At 36.5% G+C, this 11,431-nt stretch overlaps 1 non-coding gene across 1 annotated transcript; it reads right to left on the bottom strand.

Moving 5' to 3' along the window:
- Nucleotides 1-10,550: 10,550 nt before the first annotated feature.
- Nucleotides 10,551-10,622, bottom strand: TRNAH-GUG. The gene has a single exon. It is a non-coding gene; the product is annotated as a tRNA-His (tRNA).
- Nucleotides 10,623-11,431: the final 809 nt, after the last annotated feature.

The raw sequence follows: 11,431 nt of genomic DNA on the forward strand, positions 1-11,431 counted from the left end.
AAAGTGCGCTCTTTGGTAAATATCAAAGTAGTGTACGTCTTTTGGTAAATTCAGATTTTCAAGTGCGCCTTTTGGTAAATTGCCGAATTTATTTTACTAACTTTTATGCTAAATTCTTATTGGCGGTATCGTTTGAATCCTGTTTGACGATGCACATTACATTTCTCGTTCGAATGTAACGGCAACGAAGGAAATGACCGTTGACAAATGCGCCGCTTCGCCGACCAATAACACGGGATCAGCTCCATGTATTTGAGTAGGAAGAGAGAGATGGACGGTCGAAATAAGTTGATGCCGGTGCTTTACGATTCGAGCATTTGTGGAACAGGATCCTGATCTTATCGATTTAATCTCACGTTGTCTTGTCATGTAATAAAGAGCATAGTTTTTTTTTTAAAAAAAAATTCCTCTCTTTTTGTTTTCTTCTAAATGATATGTAAAGAATTTTTTAATTCACTACTGTAATTGATTTTCAAACATAGATCAAATTGATTTGGTGTGAATTGAAAAAGATCGAGATGTCTAATTATAGGAGAGAAAATGTCTATATTATAAATTAGAAAAAAAATTCTATATAGTAATAAACTAATAATATTATTACTAATAATATTTGTATATTAAATTTAATTTTTTTTTTCCAACATAATTCCTTTCAGGTAAATTAAAAAACACACTAGAAATATTTTTCTCTAAAATTATATAGCATATTTAATAAGTATATTATTCGTATCAATTATATTAAAATATATTAAAAAGAAAGTTTAATTTCATCATTTTGTACTCCTTCATCATTCTAATTATATATATATACTATATATATATATATCCTTATATATATAATATAACCATACATATATATAGGGAGGATTTACATGGAAATTGGGGGGCCGTGGCCCCCCAAGCTCCCTTGTAAATCCGCCACTAATTATCATTTACTCAGTTTTTTATAAGATTATATATAAGATTATGATCCTATGAACTAACTCACGTAAACTAGTTGGTATCGAAGTGGTGGACTGACATTAATGGACAAGGTTCGAATTTCGACTGAGACAAATAGGCCAATGAAATTGTAAAGAGCAACGGTTCGACATGGCAAATGGCGGAAATTAAACAAGAGCATGGAACATACTTGCCAAGACTGTATGTAACAAGCATCGTTTGCTACACTGAGGAAACTTCTTGAACATGATCAAAATCCCAAAATGATATAAGAGTTTCAATGTTACGAGATAATCCACCATACATGCCGACAAAAAATTTCCGACTCAACCTGAAAAAATAAATGATGTAAAAAAATAAATAATAATAATAATATATTTTTTTTTAAAAAAAACACTTCCATCATCTATAAAATCAACGAAATGGATGTTTCAGGTTGGCAAACCTGAAACGTCTCCGATGGAGGAAGCTCCTGTTAGTACAATATTCCTTGCGTCAAGGTTGATCAAGTTGACTAACCTTGAGTTGACTCAAGTTTAAATCTTGATTTGGTTTCAATGTTTGACAATATATAGAGATTGTAGGAGTATTCGTCCGATTGGGGATATTGTTAGTGCAATTATCCTCTGATCAAGGTTTGACCAGTTTGATGTGAAGAAGAGTCAAGTAGGTCAAAGTTGACCGAATACTTGATTGGGAAAGTCCTAACTAGAGGTTAGGCAAGGGGAAGTCCTGGTGAGTGAAACCAAGTAGTTGGAAATCCTAGTGAGTGAAGCCAGGTGAAAGACCTAGTGAGTGAAGCTAGGCAGTTGGGAAATCCTAGAGAGTGAAGCTAGGTGAAAGACCTAGTGAGTAAAGATAGACAAGTAAAAGTCTTGGTGAGTAAAGTCAGACAGATGGAAAGTCCTAGTGAATGAAGTTAGGAAGATGGAAAGTCCTAGTGAGTGAAGCTAAAAAGATGGAAAGTCCTAGTGAGTGAAGCTAGGTAGATGGAAAGTCCTAGTGAATAAATCTAGATAGATGTAAAGACCTGGTGAGTGAAGCCAAGTACGTGGAAATCCAGGTGGGTCAAGGTTGACCGGACACCTGGTGTTGGGAAGTCCAAATAGGTCAAAGGACTGATCGGATACTTGGCACAAGGAAATCCAGATGTGTCAAGGATGACCAGACATCTAGTGGAAGGAAGTCCAAGTGAGTCATGAAGAACCGAACACTTAATATGAGACGATAAATCTAAGTAGGTCAAGGTTGACCGGTTACTTGGCACAAGGAGAAAGTCCAAGTCGGTCAAAGGACTGACCGGACACTTGGTGAAGATGTCCCAGCAGGTCAAGGCTGACCAGATGCTAGGCATGAGAAGTTCCAACAGGTCACGGTTCACCAAATGTTGAATTTGGGAACCTTTAAGCTTGAGTTAAGCAAGCAATGGTGGTCAATCGATAAGTCGATCGATTGAACCGAAGCTAGGGTGTAAATGAGTCAAACCGTTCGTGAGCTATTCGAAACTTGATTTGATAAAAGCTCGTTTGAGCTCGTTTAATGAGGCTCGTTAAGGTAAACAAATCAAGCTCAAGCTTCATAATATTCGGCTCGTTAGCTCGTGAACATGTTCGTTAAGCTCATAAATCAACTTTTAAATAAAAAAATAATAGTTTTGATATTGAATTTATAAATTTTACACTTTACTTATGAAAAACATAGATAAATATATTAAATTTATTTATTAGAATAAAATTATAAATTTTAACAAGAATATTATATATTTTTTAAAATATATAATTTAGTTTTTAATGAATATTTAAATTTATAATTTATATTTATTAAGCTCGTTTAAGCTCGATTAAAGCTCGAATAAGCTCGTGAGCCATGAATATATTCGTTAAATAAAGCTCGAGCTCGGCTTGATTATAAACGAGTCAAACTCAAACATCCAAGAGTTCGGCTCGGCTCGGCTCGATTACACCCCTAACCGAAGCCCAATCGATCAGGCGATCGATTGGGAGAGTGCTGCTATAAATAGCAGCCCAATCGATCGACCGATCGATTAGGCGCCTGAATCACGAGCACAGAAGCTTCCCTAATCGATCAGCTGATCGATTGGGGTTGGAATTCTCGTGTGACGCGAGGAAGGCTGAATCGATTCAAGCCTTTTTCAACAGAGCATAGAGGTGCTCTAAATTAATCACCCGATTAATTTAAGCCTCCCCAATCGATTAGTCAATCGATTGGGATGTGACCGTTGTGCAGGATGAAGGTTTTGGACAGCTAAGATCGCTGTGATCTAATGTGGCAATCGATTGGGAGAATGCCTAATCGATTGGGAGCCCTAGAAGTGCAAATATAAAGGCGACGACTAGTTCAAAAGCTGCAACGCTTGTCCCGATTCTTCTCCACCAAGCTCACGACTTTTTTGTCAGTTCTTGGAAGCTCTTAGGGACAAGTGCTGCTACACTTCCAAGGTTCAAGAGACATCTACATGCTACAAGAGTTTAAGCAAGAAGGTTTTTCATTTGTATTATCTTGTATTTACTTCTTGCTTTGAGTTGTATGCTTGTGTGAGTTTGTACAAGGCTTCTCCGCCTTCGGTAGTTACTGAGAAGGAGTATTTTTCATAGTAGAGAGTGTGTCGTGTGTGGATTGTTGGATTAATCACCTCTTCTTGAGGTGGATACCAAGTAAATCTATGTGTTAGCATTGTGAGTCTTGTTTCGAGTTCTTTCCACTGCATATCAACAACAACAAAGCAAGCAAACTAAGCACAATGAGCTATTCACCCCCCTCTAGCTACAAATCGATCCTAATAAGTGGTATCAGAGCGAGGTCGCTCTTCACCGAAATCGTCGCCGGAAAGGGCAATGAGATAGAGGGAGAAGAAGTTGAAGCAAGTTCAACAAAGTCAAAGACTTCATCAAAGGCTCAACTTCAAATGGAATTCCAAGATGGACTTGGATACGAAACAAGGGTGCCTCCACCATTCACAATGACAAGCTTTGATTCTTGGAAATTAAGAATCAAAAATTTCTTCATGATGAAGATAGAGTAATTGTTTGCTCTCATGGAAGGTTTTGAAGTTTCAATAGATTCGAAAGGCAAAATCCTCAAGAAAGGCAAATGGAGCAAGGAGAAAATTCAAAGATGTGAGGCAAATGACAAGGTAACCAAATTATTGGTTAGTCTATTACCAAGCACAATTATTTGTAAAATTGGAGAATATAATGATGCAAATGAACTACAGAGCAAATTGGCCAAGCTTCATGAAGAACCTTCCACTGCACCAAACCAAGAGAAATGTAAAGAAGGCGACTCATTGGAGCAAGACCAAGAGGAAGAGGATTCCGAAGTTGAGAGGTGCTCAACATTGAAAGAAGAAGAAGAAGGTCCATCCTCTAGAGAGCACAAAGACAAAGGCAAAGGAGTATACTCCTTATTTCATGTGCAAGAGGATGAAGATGAAGAGAACTCTACCTCTAAGATTGAGGGAGATTGTCATTCATTGACACTGAAGGAAGAAGAAGCTTCTACCTCCGAGTCAAATGAAGAAGAAGATGGTGTCACTTCCACGAGTAGACTTGACCACGGTTCGGAACCAACGGTTTGATGGTTCAGAACCGCCGATTCGACGGTTCCAGGCAGGTCGACCCTTAACCTTAACTGCCCAAGATGGTTATGGTTCATGGTTCAGAACCGTCGGTTCACGGTTCATCACGGTTCACCACGGTTCAAGATTATTATGTTAAAAAAATTAAAAATTAAAAATTAAACATAAATAATTACAAATTACAAATTAAAATTTATTGGGAAAAAGGCTTGCACTTATTTAAGTTGCTTACATATCCCCTTAGGGGAATCAAAGCCCACGTAGTTCTTTTACATTTTTATTCTTTTACATTTTCACTCACTTCCATTTCCCGTTCCTGCCATATTCGTTCCTTTAGTATTTGTTGGGGTTGCAAGGTTGCAAATATAGTCCCACATTGAAAACACATGGGAAAGATCATGGGTTTATAAGAGAAAGATATCTCCATTGGCATGAGGCCTTTGGGTAGAGCCCAAGAGTAAAACCATGAGGGCGTAGGCCCAAAGTGGACAATATCATATAATTGTGGAGATATCTAAATTATTTTCGATCCAACAATTGGTATCATAGCCCGGACTGCCAGAAGGTTTAACCGCCGACTGTGCACAAGAGCTATGGTCTGATTGAGCCATGTGGGTACAATATTGATCTCGAACAAAGAAAGTGGGAGCTCCTATGTTCGGATCAAGAGGACCAGACACCAGGCAGAAAGTCATAGTTGTGACTAAGCAAGGAAGTCCTAGTTGGTCGGGTGGACCGAGGGGCAGGAAGACTTGGTGGGTCGAGGATCAAACTTGGTTAGCCTGTGGTCCTTTGTTTGAGGGGGGATTGTTGGGGTTGCAAGGTAGGCATTTTGGGTAGAGCCCAAGAACAAAATCATGAGGGCTTAGGCCCAAAGTAGATAATATCATCATTTTGATCCAACTATATCAAGATCTTTAACTTCATCATCTGAAAGTTGCATTTCTTGGATTCTTTTATTCACTCTGGTCCAATCGTCCAATAATGCTTGGGCTTCCAATGAGTCGGGAGACAAAGTTGATCGTCGTTCATCTAATATGTTGCCGACGGTACTGAACGTCTGCTCCACAACAACAGCTGACATTGGATAAGTTAAAATTTCTTTGGCGATCACGGAAAGGACGGGAAAGCTTTGAGCCTTCTGTGACCACCACTTTAAGATATCGAAATTTTCGCTATCTGCTTCATTAAAATCAAAAGAAGTCGTAAAATAATTTTCAAGTTCCTGTGTGGAACTTGAGAACCTCGTGAACGTTTTGTCCATTCTTTTAATAAAAGTTGTGCTTTTGTAAGTTTTAAATTACTAGTAGTAGTTTGTTGTATTTCAGAAATATTAATTTATATTCCATATTTTGCATAATATTGATTATAGATATTATATAAATAAATTCTAACATTATATATAACATTAACTGGATCAGAAGAAGAAGAATCTTTAATTGAAATTAAAGCGTCATAATATAAATAACATTTCTTGTAAAACCTCTAATTTAAATCTAGGATCTAAAGCAAATGCAATTAAATAAATTCCAGGAATAAAATAAAAATATTTTTCCCATTTAGTTTTCATAGCTAAGAAGCAAGGAGATAAAGATTCATTATTAATATGTTCATTTAAAACTAATGCTATATTAGAAAAATTTTCTAAAACTAATTGAGCAATGGGATAATAAACGCCGGAAAGTTGTTCGGTTGCATCATTAAATACTTTTAAAATTTCATAAATACTACTACAAATATTCCATTGTTGTGAAAATAAATATATATTAGTATTAGTATCTTGTGCAAAAAATGAACATAGTAATTCTTTATATTCAAATGAATATTATAATAATTGGTATGTTGAATTACAACGTGTTGGTACTTCACGTGGAGATTTTTTAGGTCTCATTCCATTAGTTTTAAAAAACCTACCGTATTGTTTTATTATAGATGGATGAGACCATAAATAAGACATTGTAATTCTAATTGGTTTAATATAACTTTCTAAAATTTTTAAACCATCTTTAACACATAAATTTAAAATATGGCATACACAACGAATATGAAAAAATAAACTGCCAATAATAGGTTGACAAACAAATTTTAGATCATCTATACAAGCGGTATTGGAACTAGCATTATCTAATGATATTGAAAATATTTTATGAGTTAAGTCATATTATTCTAAAATTAAACATAATAATTGTGCGATGTTATGAGCATTATGTGATTCATCAAAAACTCTATAAGCTAACAATCTTTTTTGGAGGTTCCAAGAGTTATCGATCCAATGACAAGTCACACCCATATACGAATGTGTTTGCCAATAATCACTCCAAATATTGGAATATAAAGAAACTTTATTATAATTTACTAAATTCATCAATTAAATTCTTTTTTCCTTGTTTTACTAATTTTTTAATTGTACAAGTAAGTGTAGTTCTAGGAACACGTTTAGCGCATGGATTAAGAGATTCTTTACAAAAATCTTCGAATGTGCATTTAAATCCAAAACTAAAAGAAAGATGTTCTACGGAAATAAATTTAGCTAGTGATTCTCTTAATTTATTATCCGAATATAAAAATAAACCAGAATCGGTATATATCTAGGTGAAGAAAATCTTGATAATTGTGTTTAAGAACAGTTGAGTCCAAATTCCGTCGAGTGCTTCATTTCTACATGTCGTTTCAACAACCCATAGTCGTCGTCAGCTTGGAATTTGTAGGAAGCATTGCAGTGCTTACATTTTGTACGCATTTCTCCTGACGGAAGAGTGACATTCTCAAAATGTTTAGTGAAAATAGAAGACTTTAGAGGAGGAAGTTCCCGAACCTTAGAAGTAATTGCATCGGTACTTGCTTGTGTTTCGAGTGTCAGATTCGGAAGATGCTCGATCTCATCATCAGTGGATTGAATGTTGGGGTCCTCCTCCCGCGGATTCATTATTTCCTTTCCCTTCCGAGATTGAGATGACGCACCTCCGTGGCCTCCTTCCATTGTAATTGAAAATTGGAAACGAAAGCGTGTAGAGAATACGAAATTGAGATTAAGAGTAGAGAAGATGTGTGTGAAAATGATGAAATAAGCTCTCTATTTATAGAGTTTTGATAGTAACGGAATCATAGCCATTAATAAAAAAACGGTCAAATGATCCTAACTGTTGAAAAAAATACCCAAAAAAACCCTCCCACCCTATCCCAACGGCTATGAACCATCGGTTCCAACGGCTATGAACCGTCGATTAATAGACGGTTCAAGCCGGTCAAAAAAAAATAAATGTTGAACTAGCGGGCCGAACCGGCGATTAACCGACGGTCCGTTGGTTTTGCACCAACGGAACCTGAACCGGCTCGGCAACTTGCCGTGCGGTTCCAATTCGACCCAACGAACCGGGTCAACAGGAAATCGACCCGGTTACGGGCCCGAGCTAGGTCCGGGCCAGACCCGGCCTTGGGTTGGTTCTATCCACGAGTCAAGCAAAATCAAATGGACGATCATGTGCCACCCCTACAAGCAAAGAAAATATAACTATTTCAATTTCAAATAATAAAAATAATATTATATGCTTTGAGTGTAAAGAAAAAGGGCACTACAAGAGTAAGTTGTAGGATCATAAAGAGCTAGAGGGGGGGGGGGGTGAATAACGCTCGTGGCTTTCACTTTCGTTTTGAGTAAATATGCAACGGAAAATAAAAATACACAATGCAAACACCAAGATTTTTACTTGGTTCAGAGCCTGTGGCGACTCCTACTCCAAGGTCCGCACATAAGAGTGCTTTTGATGGGCGATCACTATAGCTTCGGAAAATTACAACTTGAAGTACAATATTAATGCAATAATTAAAAGTATACGCGTTACGACTTTGTTGGATCACATCTTTTGAGTAGTTCGAAGAAGCGGAAGTCGTTCATTGTGTTTTCCTCAAGCTCTTGGTCGAAGCTGCTTTTATAGGATGTTCCGGGTGCCCAGACCGACTCCACATCATCTTGGCGATAACTTTTGATTTCGAATGCTCGGACCGACTCCAGGCGCCTGGAACAGCTCTGGGCGCCTAGACCCCTTTCGGGCGCCTGGACCAACTTTTTTCAGCCCCTTATTTTTTGCAAAATTAAGTTAGTCCAAGCATAAAACAATATATATAAACTGAAATTTGACAACCTTTGATTGCCCGGTTTTGACTTTGAGTTTCGTCGAAACTCTAAGTCGAATCGACGCCGACTGTTCCCTCTTCGAGGAACGCGTCCTCACCTACTCCTCTCAGGAGAAGTTACCTATTGCCAGATTGATCCTCCAGATCAACTGAACTTTTTCATAGCGTCCGAAGCTTCCAGTCTTCATGCTGGACGTTCGCTCCACGACCCGTCCAGACTTCCACCCGGTTCGTGACAACAGGATTTCAACCTAGAGTCCCCGACTCTAGGATTTTGCCCGAAGCTCTCAACCCGCCAAGACTTTCCGCCTAGGGTTACCACCCCCTAGGGTTTTCCACCTGCCTAACCGTAGCTAGGGCTTTTACCTAAGACCACTTAGGACTTTCCTGCAATCTTATTCAAACTTGTTAGACAACAAATAACCTTAACTTTGAACCCTTTTCCATTATCAAAACCCAGGTTTGATCGTCTGATGCTTCCCTCACCAATAATTTTTCTCTTTTTGATTATGGTAATAAAATTTAAAGTTAAGTAAAACATAACTCGAAAGAAAGGCAATTTGTAGAATATAAATGCACACAAGTTATAAAGATGCAATATCATAAAAAGATGCAATATCAAGTGCAATTAAAAAGATGCAATATTTAGTTGTAGCTCCCCCTTAATCACTTAAGTTATAGCTCTCCCTTAATCACTTAACTTTCACTTTTCTCTCTCCATTTGTCATATATCACAAAATAGTTGAAATAATTTAAACAGATTGAGTTTTTGAAAAATGTTTAGTTAAAAATTTGAGAAAATTAACTCATAGTTAAGTAAGAAATTTGAGAAAACTCATAGTTAAAAATTTTAACTAGGAAAGCGACTGATTAGAATTAATAGATTCTAGCTAAAAAGGAAGATTAAGATTGATTTACATCTATGACATTTATTCACTGGTACCAGTTATATTTTTAGTTCAGTACATAAAATATAATTGTGAATAATTTGTTTGATTAGAGATGTTAAACATGCTCTTGACATATAGTCAATATGAGGGATTAGAGATGTTCATATTGATGTAAATAATTTAATCTGGGGTAAAGGCAAGTCATTAATGTCTCTGATTTGTTCAATGGAGCAGCTAAGTAAGGTGTGACAATCTTCTTAGCAATTGAATGCTCACTGTGCTTGCTGTCGCACGAATCATTTTCACTAATGTATGGAATGAATGTTCTTATATGGTCTTTGTGACTAATTTATGCTCTGGTCTTCGTGACTTGATCCTCATACAGTCTACGTGACTTATTTGGTCCTTGTGACTAATTAATTTTGCTTTGGTCTTCGTGACTTGATCATCAAATAGTCTATGTGACTTATTTGATCTATGTGACCAATTAATGTTTGATTTTGGTGTTATGACATGATCACCTTGTAGTCTACGTGATTGACATGGTCTATATGACCATATAACCTTATGAATTAACTTGGACGAGTGAGAGATGTTGGATGTTGAGAGGAGACGAACGGCGTTGCTTTCCCTTCATCTCCCCTTTTTGCAAACGTCAAAGAGACGAAGGGGTGTCCTTTCCCCTTTGTCTTCCTCTTTCTTCTTATAAAAGGTGCCCAAGATAAGATTAGAGAGGTGATCAAGGAGGGAAACAAAGGTATGAGGTGATCAGTGTGCGAGCGAAAGAGAACGTTCGATCGGCGGACACGAGTACACATCATTGTCCCGTCATTTTCGGGACAGAGGATTTCATCTCTAAATTTTAGCTCCGATGCATTCCATAAATTTTGCAAAATGGACGGTGAACAATAGCGAGAAAATAAATTCAGATATTAATGTAGCAATAAATTAAGAGATATGATATTTGATAAAAGAAATAAAAGAAGTGTGGCTGCTGGGATTCGAGCCCAGGTCTCCACGGCCACAACGTGGAATTCTCACCACTAAACTACAGCCACAGATGAAGTAAACTTGATGCTTCTTCTAACTAACGTTTATATTCATAAACAATCAAACCTTTCAATAACATTAAATTCTTGTGAATTCTGAGATCTCGCTAGCCGCCGAGAACTGACGATAGTTATTAGAGAAATGACTCGGTTGTCCTGCAAGTAACGTCGGTAATGTGGTTTCGATAAAGTAATTTTTTTTTTTAATGTCATAATTTTTTGAAAGAAATACTATTTGATTTAAATCTAAGCTGGTTCGGAAACTATGACGGACTCAAAAAATAATATTTAGGATCTTTTCGAAAGATCCAAATATCATTTTAATTAGTTTTAGTAATTTTCATATTTTAAATATTTAGAATATTTTTAGTATTTTAGTCTTACCATTAGAGCTTTGGATAATTATTTAATTGTTTTGAGATCCTTTTGATTATTATAACTGCTATCTCTTTTTTTTCCCAAATATTTCCTATATTTTGGTATTAAAAAATAATTTCAATATTCATGCGCAAAACCACGGATTGCAAAATGACGACCATAATCGTAAGTTTTTTTCCAACAGCAAGAAAGATGAGAAATAAAGTAAAATGATTAGGATAAATTTTAGGCTTACATATATAAAAAAAATGTTGTGTGATTGGATGGATCATGATTTGCAAAATCACGACGCAGATGATCGTAAGATTCAGAAGAATTAAATTGTTCTTGGATCATTTGGAATCATCTTTTACAGTTGAATCAGAACTGAATCATTGGGATCACTTAAGATTAATAAAATTGGTACGATTGTTATAACAATCTTACTCATTTTTTAGCCA

This window comes from Zingiber officinale, chromosome 8B (genome assembly GCF_018446385.1).
Source record: "Zingiber officinale cultivar Zhangliang chromosome 8B, Zo_v1.1, whole genome shotgun sequence".
NCBI lineage: Eukaryota > Viridiplantae > Streptophyta > Magnoliopsida > Zingiberales > Zingiberaceae > Zingiber > Zingiber officinale.